This window comes from Columba livia, chromosome 4, assembly GCF_036013475.1.
Source record: "Columba livia isolate bColLiv1 breed racing homer chromosome 4, bColLiv1.pat.W.v2, whole genome shotgun sequence".
Classification (NCBI taxonomy): Eukaryota; Metazoa; Chordata; class Aves; order Columbiformes; family Columbidae; genus Columba; species Columba livia.
In genome coordinates this window covers 5,294,069-5,307,033 of record NC_088605.1, presented here as the reverse complement: position 1 = coordinate 5,307,033, position 12,965 = coordinate 5,294,069, and the positions used below count along the sequence as shown (strand labels likewise).

At 38.7% G+C, this 12,965-nt stretch overlaps 1 long non-coding RNA gene across 1 annotated transcript in view; it reads right to left on the bottom strand.

Moving 5' to 3' along the window:
• Nucleotides 1–7,013, bottom strand: part of LOC110364260 (uncharacterized) — a 95,925-nt gene extending 88,912 nt beyond the window's left edge. The window contains exon 1 of the long non-coding RNA XR_010472030.1: nt 6,778–7,013. This is a non-coding gene — a long non-coding RNA (uncharacterized LOC110364260). The remainder of the gene's footprint in view (nt 1–6,777) is intronic.
• Between the last annotated feature and the right edge of the window lie 5,952 nt (nt 7,014–12,965).

Below are 12,965 nucleotides of genomic sequence, written 5' to 3'. Positions count from 1 at the left end.
ATATGTCATATCATTGGTTTTGCCTACATCATTTTGTCAAGTCTCAGGTCGTTTCCTCAGCTGAAAAGTGCCAATACGTCTAGGTGAACATCAAGTCAGACAAGAAATATTGAAGAAGTATCATAGAAGTGCATCTTTCCATCACTTTAAGCCTTTTTTTTCTAGAAAATATACTCTAGAAATAGCATTCTGGAAAGTCTCAACAAAGATACGCTTCCAAAACCTAATCAGCTCTCATGTTTACAACCTTATGTTAATCCTTGATGTCCACAGTCTCTGTCGTGCTTACAAATTTGTCATCGGGTGGATGTTCTTCTATGAAGGCTGTAAGATTCACAGACTCACAGAATGCGATTCCTCATATGAAGTTTCAAGAGAGTAGCAATTCAGACTAAGGTGTGGGAAACTTGGGTCTATCTCTGCTTGTGCTGGCTGAATATATTATTCTGTATGGTAGTCAGGTCAGAATAATTAATGGGTGTGTGGCCATGGAGAACAACGCCATAATTCCATAGTCATCTTAAGGCAGCATGAGCCAATGGTATCAACGAAAAAAACATTTTTACTTTGTGACAAACTCACCTCCATCAAAACTAACACCTCCTTTTCCCTGATAAAAGTTGGTGCTAACATGGATTCCTGCACTGGTTCAAGAATTTATCTCTGTCACACAGAACAGTGGACATAATTTGAAGAACTATCTTGAATGGATGGACGGATGGATGGATGGATGGATGGATGGATGGATGGACGGATGGATAGATAGGATGCCTCTACAAGGAGTAAAAGTTCTTTCATATCACTTTCCTGTCTGACTGCATAGCACAGTTAGGAAGTCCCTATATTCTATGAACCATCAAAGACAAGTAGTTCTTACTGCTAATTATCATTCTGATGAGTAGTATTACTATTGATACACTGAACACTAGGAAAAAAATCAATAAAAACTAGCATTCTGAAGTATTAGGTTGGTGCAAAAGTAATTGTGGTTTTGGACAATGAATTTTAAATAATTGTAGTTATTAGTTATTTAAAAATAAAAAACAAAACCAAAAAACCCAAATCAAACCAAAACCAACCAAGCAAACAAAAACCCAAACCAAAACAAAACAAACAGAAAAACAAAGTAAAAGCCTACCACAAAAGGAATAAATACCAAGGAATAAACTGAATTAATTACTCAGATTGTTAATTTGTCCTGCTAATGTCTAAAATCTGTGACTATTGATTTGATATAAAAACGTATTTGAAATTCAAGGTTTTATCTACAAATTTGGATATGGACACGAAAAAAAGAGAGAGGATTAAATCCTGGCACTACAGAAGTCAATTGAAGTTCTGAAATGAACGACAAAATTCTCCTGAATTTAATCACTTCAATATTTTACATGCATGACAGTCAGGAGGTCATGAATTCCCATTTATATGCAGAGCTCATGCCTTTTTGCAGTGCAGTGGGAAGGAGTGGAAACACAAAGTGTCCCGTTTTCTACAGATCTGGCTGTTACGAGAGGTGGTAGACCACAAAATACTATCGTGAGAGAACAGCTTAAAATTTAAGTGGATACTATTTTAAATTCAGTATGCTAGAAAAGATACAGAAGAAGCTAATCTTGCACCATGGGCTAAGTAAATGAAGTACCATACAAATCACTTAGAGTTTTTCCACTGTGTATATTTGGACTAGAAAATAATGTGCCCTCTTATGTGTACTGTGACCACTGAAACAGTACACAAGCCCAAGTCCTTGATATTACTCTAGCCAGCGTTAGTACAAACTATTTTGAAAACAAACGTGTAGCCACGAAGACCTCATGTGGATTTGAAAGTCCATATCTCATACTTTCTGTCAATATTATTCTCTGCAGGAAAAAATAAGGACTGTGGAAAAATAAAACTTGGTGTATAAACTAAAACGTTTTTTGGGGGTCATAGTTAATTATAGTTTGTTTTGTTGTAACTACTTCTCTATGAATATACATAAGCCTAAATATCCCATTATGGTTTAATTATACAGGCATTAGAAGAAGAAAATTGCTAATGAAAGCAGCTATGAAAAATGTATATCATTTACAAAACCACATAATACACCACAGATATTTTCAAATATTGTAGTAAAAATATTATTCTCTGAGGATTTCAGCATTGCATTTAATAGCTTTTATACATTATCAAACCTTTAATTATGTAGATTTATGAGGGATCTGGAAATGGAAACCCATTTGTGTGCCATTTTAAATTATACATCTTGCTTATTATGGGATATGAGGTGGGCTCATTCTTTCACCTGAGTTGTTGCTCTACCATCTGGATTTTTTAGTCATAAACTTCAAAAAAATTCATTAAGGCATGACATTAACCTTCAACACAAGGTTTTCAGACTCTAGTCTTCTAACTTTGCAATATTTACAAGCTACACTATTGTTTTTAGCTTTTTCCTGTCAGTAACGTTTCATGTAACAACCATTTGTCACCTGCAATACATCAACTTGATCTTTTCTGCATGAACTGAATAAAGCTACCTATATAAAATAAGAAATGCATATGCAGCTAATGCAAGCCCTATAGGCTGTGCTACAAAACGTATATAACCAAATTATTTATTGAATGTTATCCAAACAGTCAGGCAGAGCTTTCCTTGGGTAGACATGACATTTATATTGTAATTCCTTATTCCAAGATGCAAAGACTTGCTTGAGTTGAGGATTTGTCTTTCTTACATCCTCCATGACCACTTACTGGTCAGATTGAGAAGCTGAACACAACCAGCTTCATCCTGAAATTTGAATTACTGAAAATGTCCCTCTTGAAACACAAAGAAGCTGTATGTATTGAAGTTGCAAATGATTGTGTATTTACCTACTTAAGTAGTTGGGCACATCCAACTGTTTACTTCCCACACTGTGTCTGTAACAAATCCAAAGCATGGGCAAAAAACTTCAACAGTACTTAAAACTGGCATATTGCTCTAACAGGTCTGAAATATTTTCAGTGGGTACTGACCATGTTTTGGTTAAGTATAATTCTGTAATGTCACTTTATGGCTCACACCCCTTTTGCTGTGCCTCTCCATGAGTATTTGCATGTTTGAAGCACAGCAGTTCATGGGTATGTCAATTAATAATTCAGGAAAGCACATTTTATATCTGTGCACAAAAAGCTTTGCTGCACACATTTCTGGCTTTGTAGCAGCAGGCATTAGAAGGTACATAAACCAGTGCAATTTTTTTTCACAAATGAGAAAATTCTGTTTATCCTCAGGCTTTAAATTAACTGAAAATCACTTCTCCTTTCTTTAGGGATATAGAATCATAGAATCATAGAATAGTTTGGGTTGGAAGGGACCTTTAGAGGTCATCTATGGCCATATATGGTCATATATGGGGCTACTGTATTTCACAGGTGTCCATGAGCAAAAGACAGTACAGTTTTCTCTTCATAAACAGGTCAACATGTAAGAGCTTATGTGTTTAAAACAAAACAAATAAATAGACAAAAAGAATTTAAAAATTATGAGCTTCCTATGCAAACACTAAGCAGACCCAAATTGGAAGATGCCTCTTTTGCTTGATGATGTCTGCTGGTAAGAAATGAAAGGCCATGTTTAAATTCTGTGATATGTCACAAACAGCAAAAAAGGGGGGCAAGAAATAATAATAGACCATTGAGGGGTAGGAAAAGAGAACTGAGTAAGATTTACAAATAATTGTCCTATACTGTTTCATGAGTCTGAGGATGAAAAAGCTGTTTAAAGGAGCAGAAAACTGAAGTTCAATAGACATAAAGGAAAATATTATACTGATTTTAATTTTGCTATAGCATAAAAAACCAAAAACAGTTAAGAATAGGTTGAGGAGCAGAGATGATGACACAATGTTATGTCTATTTTCTATTTTCTATTTTGTGTATGCATGCATAAAAAATATGCACTCAGCCAAGATGAAAAATTATTTTTCATTTAATAATGAAGCATAGTCGGCATATGGAATTACTTGCTTCCTACTTAGTTTTGCTGATTAGCTAGTTGAAAACTTACAGCAATGCTAATTTCCAATGATCAGCTACAGTGAACAATAACCAATCCCCTTACAGGGTCCCCCTGTAAAATGGGGACCAAGAGCTAAGCTGGTTACAAACACTTAACTACCCACCTGCCTTTAAAGTATTCTGAATTATCATTAGCCCAAAACATAAACAACATAAGAGGCCTCAGCAGCTGATTCCAGAGAGCAAAAATGATGTGATCATCTTTAAAATCAGATTTTTTCTCTTGTTTGGCCTTATTGGTGGCTCAGAATCACGATTTAAATGTGAAACAAACTGTATTCATTTTAAAGTATGTTTATGTGTCCTATTCCACATTTGTTTCCATCACCTCAATGAAATGTGTACTTACCTTTAAGATTAAGGGAAATTTCGTCAATAAACTCACAGTTTTTCACTCAAATGCATACTAAGGAGCCATTTACTCCAATTTACCCAATAAATTACTGTCTTTTTTAACATGAAAAAAAAAAATAATGGTTACTAGGATGCAAATTCCAAATTACATGTGTTCTATCATGAACAAGAGTCTTGAAAGCATTTCAGGATTAATTAGGTTATATGTCTAAAACAGGATATAACATCACATTAGCTAAAGCATACAGAGATCACAAACAGCATTTCCAGACTCATCCAGTGCACAGTGCAGAGAAAATTCACGCTCAGGCCTGTGGCATCTTACACCACAGCTGGGTTCAAATTCCCACCAATATAGAAGCCTTACTTGGACAAACGAGTTTTCTAAGCAGGCCAATTTCACCTATTTCTGCTGGACTGTCAGGACTATTGACACAGGCCCTCTCCACTCTTCCCTCTGGCCTCAAATGCCTGCTTAAATTTTTGAATGTTTCTTGCAGTCCTAATTTTCTTTCACTTTTTCTGTACATGCTCCATCAACTTTAATTAAAATCTTAATAGGTGCATTCAGCTGTGAAGTTGTACTACAGTTTTATTTACACGCCCAGTACTCAAACTCCTCAGAAAGGCTGTATGAGTCTTCCCTGCCCCCTGCACCCCACTGCATACTCCACTGGTTTGTCTATGGTTGGTTTGACCTCAGCTGACAGAACATGTGGCAATTCCACTAAGGGTGATTATGATTTTTTTCTGTGTGGGTAGATCCGTGGTAGCAGCTAGATACACCGAAGATGAGCTGTGCATTCATTTGTCCTGTCTTCTTTTAGTAAAACATGCCTTTAACAGAAATTTTTTCTATAAGTACAAGGGTTATGTTATTCCCACAGCATATCACTGTCATCTGAGGTCCCCAGCTGGATGTGATGGCAATGTCTTCCTCCCACCAACCAGAGCCTTATTCTCTTAGGTTAGAAAACCAGTTTCAAACCATAAATCTCACCTTTTTGACCAAAGGCACTTTACTAGGACTATACACCAGTGAGAAGCTCATAGAGTGTTCTTTAACCAATGTACTGCATCACAGATGTCCAAATGCCAATGGACTTCATATACACTAAACAATTTTCTGGTGAGAATGCTGTTCTCATTATTATTTACAAAGCTGAAAGCAGAGATAGACCAAAATAGGTTGCAATTCCTCTGGTTTTAAACCTGCTGCTGATCTCTAATAATTCAAGCTCATTAGTATCTTGTATACTAAAGGTCTTGCTATGGCCAAAATTGAGCACATTATACATATGGAGCTATGTTAGTCCAATTAAAGTTTTAACAGTTTATCAAATCTAAATTATGTAATTACATGCATAATTACATGGAAGCCTAATTAATACTACAGTTAAAATTGTTATACAAAGACCTTCTTCATCTATACTGCCCCTTTACTCTGATGTTACTTGTACTTGTTATCTTTACAAACCAAAGCTAAACAAACCACAATTCCTCATTCATCATCTTGTGGCTAGATAATTGTTACTACAGAGAAAAAACCCCAATTGAGAGCAAGCCAAGCTGAGCTCAGACAGGTTCTGAGACACTGCACTGTCAGCTCAATACAATGCTTGACGTCTTCTACCACCAAGAGTGAAAAAATGTGTTTGTATTTACTGGTCTATGATCCACATCAACTTTCTGTTTTTCCTGGCGTGTCAGACATAAAACAAATAACCACATACTTCCCTCCTCCATTTTAGGGATGCTCACAAGTTAAAATGTGCATTAATTTACACTCAGCTGGTTACAAACATGCTACCACTAACATCAGAAAGTGAGGACAACTAACCAGATTTTTCTGTGCTCCCTGTACAGCTAAGATAAGTATATTCCTATGTCACCCTGGCTTCATATAGCCACAGACAACAGAAAAACGCACAATGGTCTGGATCTTGTATGGAGATATAAGTGATATCACTGCAAACATTGCCTATAGATACTCAGCAATGGTCAGCGTATATGCCACAGTGACATTGACTAAATTTAAATGTCTCGAATAGGTCAGACAACTGCTCTAAAAACACCTGTTTCTTTCACATTACAACATCGAGAACTGAATAACTCAGCTGTCGATGTCCATATTGTGTTTGGAGACGGGGTCTAAAATGTGATGAGACCCTCACTAAACCTCTAATTCCAGCCTTCCTATTGCTGGAGCTTATACTCTACTTTTGATTACAATTTAATATCCCTCAACAACATGCTGCTACAATAAGAAACAGACGGCTGACTACAGGCAAACAAGTAAGTCCTTGTATTTCCTTGATTGCTGCCAAAAATCTTTCAGTCTGTAAAGAAAAAAAAAAAAAGAAAAGGCATGCTTACCCCAAACCCGGCAAAGATTTAGTGAAAAATCAAAGCAGAAGACTATTTTATCCCATGCACAGCAAGTGAATATGTTGTCATTGCTGGTTGTTTACAGAGCTCGATGTTTGCAATATTCATCCCTGGATGCGGTTTTAATTTTCCTGAGAGACAGCTGATTGTGCATGCACGCAATCCCATACACAAAGAGACAGAGCACCCATAAAATATTTTTATATTTTCCACCCGTGGTATCATTTATCTTAATAGTTGTTAGTGTTGCAGTTTCCACTTTAACAGTAATCATGACACATTTGTTAGTTGATTTATTTGAATAGCACTGTCAAACACTGCATAAACAATACTGTTCTGGGACCTGGCCAAAGCTCTCAAATTGCATTTTAATATTTATGTGCCTTCAGACTCTGTGAGAAAAAACACTGATGCTAGCTTGTGATTTGAACTGCTGTAACACCAAAGCCAGAACAAGTATGTTTTTTTCTCAAAACTTGTGTAATTTATCATGATATTTCTCTGGCTGGTCACAAATAAAAAGAACATTAGTCTATATTATTACCAACAGGCAATTACTGAAATAATATTTAGTTGGAGTTAAAGGATGCTTGTGGCTTCCTCGATTGGCTTTCTAAATAGCTGCTGATCATCTATATAACTTCACAGCAATGGATATCACTGCTAATTCTTAAAAGCAACATGAACGGGGACAGCATGAGTTTTGCAGTTTGTTTTCTGAAATGTAATACCTCTGAGTCTTTACTTTCTATTTTCCATTTAGTACCATCCATTAACTGCAAAATGTTCTTTGTAACTATTAGCTGGTCATAAATTATCATAAATTTGTTGGTGGTACATTTTGATTAGCTGTCTCTAGGGGAACAATTTTTTTTTTAATTTTTTTTCAGCTAATAAGTTCCACCATCAGAATTACAATCACTGTAGGATGTATGCTATAGTGGGGTTCTGGCTATTAGATTCTTGCTGCTAATGAAAAATGATAAGGATATTCACAGTGTTTTGTTCTTCTTTCCATTGCTCCATGAGAGTTCAGAAATCAGCCACTTAAAGCACATCTTCATGTAGGTGAGGTTGGGTTTTACTGGCTATATTTAAAAGCTCCTCTTTATCAGTGACCATCTGGATCTGAACGTGTTATGTTCTGTTGTAAGTTAAATTACATCGCTGTGTCTATCATACCACTCAGTGTGGGTTGCTTTATATGACAAAACAGCAATTGTAACTACTCATTATCCTTCAGAACAATAATGATACTGATATGAAGAGAGTGTATAGGGGTTGGTCTCTTAAAGCAAAATTGCCAGCTGTGAGCTGTTTGAGTTGGTACAGAAATGGTTCCTCTTCTCTGAAGCGTGCCCAGCTCTTCTGTTGAGATGGACCCTGGCTACTCTAATGGCCCAAGAAGTCGCTGAAGTCCCCAGGACCCTTCTCCCAGGGACCTCCAAGCCCTCACTGCCCCCTGACAGTGATTGCTCTTTTGAAATTCCTTATTATCCTCAGTGTTTTACACAACAGGAAACAGAGAACACATTTGTGCCCTCCACTTTCTTTTTCAAGTAGTTGTCATGAAAACTGAGAATACCAACCAGTCCAGGGAAAGTCTAAGGAAAACACAATCAGAGGAATATCATCAAGCTTGAGGAACAGGCGAATGGGAACATCATGATTTTCATTTGAAAAAGAGAAAAATTTGGGACTGACATTATCCAATGCAGATTCACAGACTCAGAACTGAATGATCACAGAACAACTTGGCAGAAGAGGGCTTGAGGGTCCTGGTTGAAAGGCTGACCATGCTGGCTGTGTGCTCCTGCTGTCAGTATCACAGAATCACACAGAATCAGAGAATGTCAGGGGTTGGAAGGGACCTCGAAAGCTCATCCAGTCCAATCCCCCTGCCGGAGCAGGAACACCCAGATGAGGTTAAACAGGAAGGTGTCCAGGCAGGTTTGCATGTCTCTAGAGTAGGAGACTCCACAATCTCCCTGGGTAGCCTGGTCCAGGCTCTGGCACCCTCACTGGGAAGAAGTTTCTTCTCAAATTTAAGTGAAACCTCTTGTGTTACAGTTTGAACGCATTGCCCCTTGTCCTACCATTGGTTGTCACCGAGAAGAGCCTGGCTCCATCTTCCTGACACTCACCCTTCATATATTTGTAAACATTACTAAGGTTGCCCCTCAGTCTCCTCTTCTCCAAGCTCCAGAGCCCCAGCTCCCTCAGCCTTTCCTCACATGGGAGATGCTCCACTCCCTTCAGCATCTTGGTGGCTGTGCTGGACTCTCTCCAGCAGTTCCCTGTCCTGCTGGAACTGAGGGACCACAACTGGACACAATATTCCAGGTGTGGTCTCACCAGGGCAGAGTAGAGGGGCAGGAGAACCTCTCTGACCTACTGACCACCCCCCTTCTAATCTACCCCAGGTACCATTGGCCTTCCTGGCCACAAGGGCCCAGTGCTGGCTCACGGTCATCCTGCTGTCCCCAGGACCCCCAGGACATCCATTCTTTGGGCAGTGCAGTGCAGTCAGTAAGTAGACAAAGCTGATTATTTCTCTCTATTTACCACTTGCAAGTGTGCCTCTGGAATACTGTGTCCACCCCAGTACAGGAACTAACATGTTGAACTGGAGTAAATTGAGCAGATTGTCACTAGGATGGAAAGAGGAGTGGAGCATACGGTATAAAAAGGAAAGGAGAGGGACTTGGGTTTCAGAGCTGAAAAGGCTAAAGGGGAATCTAAGTACTGTGTTTCAACATTGAGGATGTCTAGAGAAGGCCGATCCAGGGTCCTCTCACCACAGCTGAGAAACAAGCAGCAAGAGTCACAAGCTGCAATAAGGGACACATTTACTGGATTTAGGAGTAAATTCTTCTCTATGACAGCAGTTAAGAATGGGAACAAGTTGCCTAAAGTGATGTGAGATCTCCATCCACAGTGATTTTCAGAGCTTTGCTAGGCAAGGCCCTGAGTAAATTATCCAATTTGGAGTTAGCCCTTCTTGAGCAGCACGTTAGATTAACAACCTCCTGAGGTCCCTTAGAATAATTCAAATTTTACAACTGCAGCTGCCATCAAGAGCACACATACTTAGTACCAGGGGAAATTAATTGATTTACTCAAAACCAGATGAGGTGACATGCAGTGAATGAAAGGTCAAGGAATTAGGATCTGGGACCAAACCAGGAAGCTAAATTATTTTCCAATGTAGTCAAATACTTAAAAGCCTACACTCCAAAGTGTATCTACATGCCTTACAAGTACATTCATCAGAAAAGGAAGAAGAAAAGACATTGTACTCCCACCTCCCCATCTGCTAATAAATGAGACGGGGAATCTGGTGACCACTGACATGGAGAAAGCTGAGGTACTCAGTAAGTTTTTTGCTTCAGTTTTCAATGTCAGTTCCTCTTCCTACATCTTTCCAGGGCCTCAGTCTCAGTGCAGGAACTGGGGGAATGAAGTCACTCCCATCGCAGGAGAAGATAAGGTTCAAGACCTGAGGAACCTGAATGTACACAACTCCATGCGACCAGATGAGGTGAATTCCAGGGTCCTGAAGGAACTGGCAGATGAAGTCGCTAAACCACTCTCCCTCATATCTGAAAAGACATGGAAGTCAGTCCAAGTCCTCAGTGGCTGAAAAAAAGGGAAATATCACACCCCTTTTTCAAAAAGGATTGAAAGTAGGACCTTGGGAACTATTGGGCAGTCAGCCTCACCTCTGTGCCTGATAAGACCATGGAACAGATCCTCCTGGAAGATATGACAAGGAACATAGGTGACAAGGAGGTGATTCGAGAAAACCAACGTGGTTTCACAAAAGGCAGATCATGCCTGATTGGTGGCCTTCTATGATAGAGAGACTGCTTTGGTGGATAAAGGAAGAGCAACTGATGTCATCTACTTTGGCTGCTGTAAAGCCTTTGACACAGTCCCCCGCAAAATTCTTGCTCTAAATTGGAAAGAAATGCATTTAATGGATGGACTGTTAGATGGAGAAGGAGTTGGCTAGCTGACTGCATCCAAAGAGTTACAGTAAAAAGCTCAATGTTCAAATGCAGATCAGTAGCAAGCGGTGTCCCTCAAGGGTCCGTATCACAACTGGTACTATTCAATATCTTTATTAATGACCTAGACAGCAGGATTCAATGCACCCTCAGCAAGCTTGCAGATGAACCCAAGCTGAGTGGTGCACTTGAGACCCTGGAACAGGCTGCCTAGAGAAGCTGTGGATGCTCATTCCTGGAAGTGTTCAAGACCAGGCTGGACAGGGCTTTGAGCAACCCGTTCTATTGGAAGTTATCCCTGCCCCAGTCGGCGATCTTTGAAGGTCTCTTCTGACCCAAACCATTCTATGATGGTATTCTATGTCTTATGAAATAAAAGTGAGGTCATATTGGTCTAGAGACACCACCAGCTTCTAATGCTTCATTGCTTACTGCCTTGAAGGGGATCACTATGTTTAGTCCAGAAACCTTAGCTCAGCTTCCTCTCATTGAATTTGTGCAATTAAGGAATAAAATGGGATTTCAGGAAACTGTTCTGATTATTTTTCTGTTTCTGTGTTCAACTACATTGAATACAGAGGTGTCAGAGGGACTCGTGTGATTCAAATAGGGAAGTCAGTGAAAGTAACACTAATGGTACATCTAATGTACGTATGTGCATCTGTACTTTAACTTCTGCAGCTTTACTATTGCAAACTAGCTGATATATTATTCCAGTTGCTAATTTGTCTTGAGAGGTATTACTACCATTCTTGTCACCTTGAGTGCCTTACATAATCAGATTGATGTCTGCTGGGACAAAGGATTTCATATCCTGTGACATACAGCAATTCTTATAATACAAAACTTCTCTTTACGTTTTGTATTCATTTCATGAATTCTCCACCAGCTTCAGCCTATTTTCACAAGTTGTTAAACTGTTACTTGAATCAAATGAAAACTCATTTCTTCCTTCCTACCTCCACTGAACCACACAAATTTGTGGAAGGAAAGTGAATCTATTTTTAAGGTTGCTGTGTTTTGTAATTTTTATTGTGATTCTCACAAATAAAAGCCATAGTTTGTGCAATCGTGTAAATATGAAGTTCAAATAAAACCTTGAAATTTGATCCTTTAAAGCTCAAGAAACCAGAAAACAAACTAAAAATATAGACCACAAGTTTCTTTTTAAGTTTCATGCATTTTCTCAGGGTCTTCCTCCTGACAGAAATAGCAATATTTCAGTTCTGCATCTCCTTTCTTCATAAATTCCAATGACTGTGTCAAAACGAGGTAGCCCATAAATCAGCATGGAAATGCCACTGAAAAAAACAGATTCAAGAACTAGTTATCGGGAGAATAAGCAGAGAATAGATACGGCTAATCAGAGAATTTATTTTATAAAGGGCCAAAGTCTAACTAGCATATTCCGTGGCTGCTATTTTTAGTCTAGGCCTTTTTAAGGAGAATGGGACATTTGAGCCTGAATTACCTCTTAATAAATTACACAGGGAAAAATAAATTCTTGATGGTATTCTTTTAATAAAATTTAACAGAGTGGATCAGATGATTAATTCTAGGAACTGTTGAATCTGCAGAAAAATCTCTGGGAAGCGATGCTTTCTCCAAAGCTCTAAGCATCTCACCTTGCAGTTGTGCTTGGCAAAGAAGGTGGCAAAGACATACATAATAATCTCCACATTAACTCTGAAAGGGAGAGATGTCAGGATTTGGTAGAGTATGTATTATATCTTGCTTCCTTCAGCTGTGAATTCTGATTTTTCTCACTGCCTTACCACTCTGCTGGTCCCTTCTTTGTGCTTCTTTCTCCAGACAAACTCATACATTGGAGACCTTAACCAGTGAAGCCTGGGAGAAATTAGCGAGGGCTTTTATCCAAGGTTTCCTTCTCTGGGAACATGCTGGAACATGATCTCCATCTGCTTTTGTCTGTATAGACTGCTCAAATATAACAGTCCTCCCTGCTTCCCAAAGAGGTTGTTTTTTGAACTGGACATTGCCCATGGAAACTCTTCTCTCATCTTTCCTTGGCACACAGTGTGAGTACTTGGATGATCCTCTTTTTCTCATTAATTACTCTCTGAGCTCTGTTTTCTGTTTAAGTTCTTGCTAAAATCGACGCTTTCATGTTTCTTTCTGTGTTATGGGAGAATATGTATTGTTCAA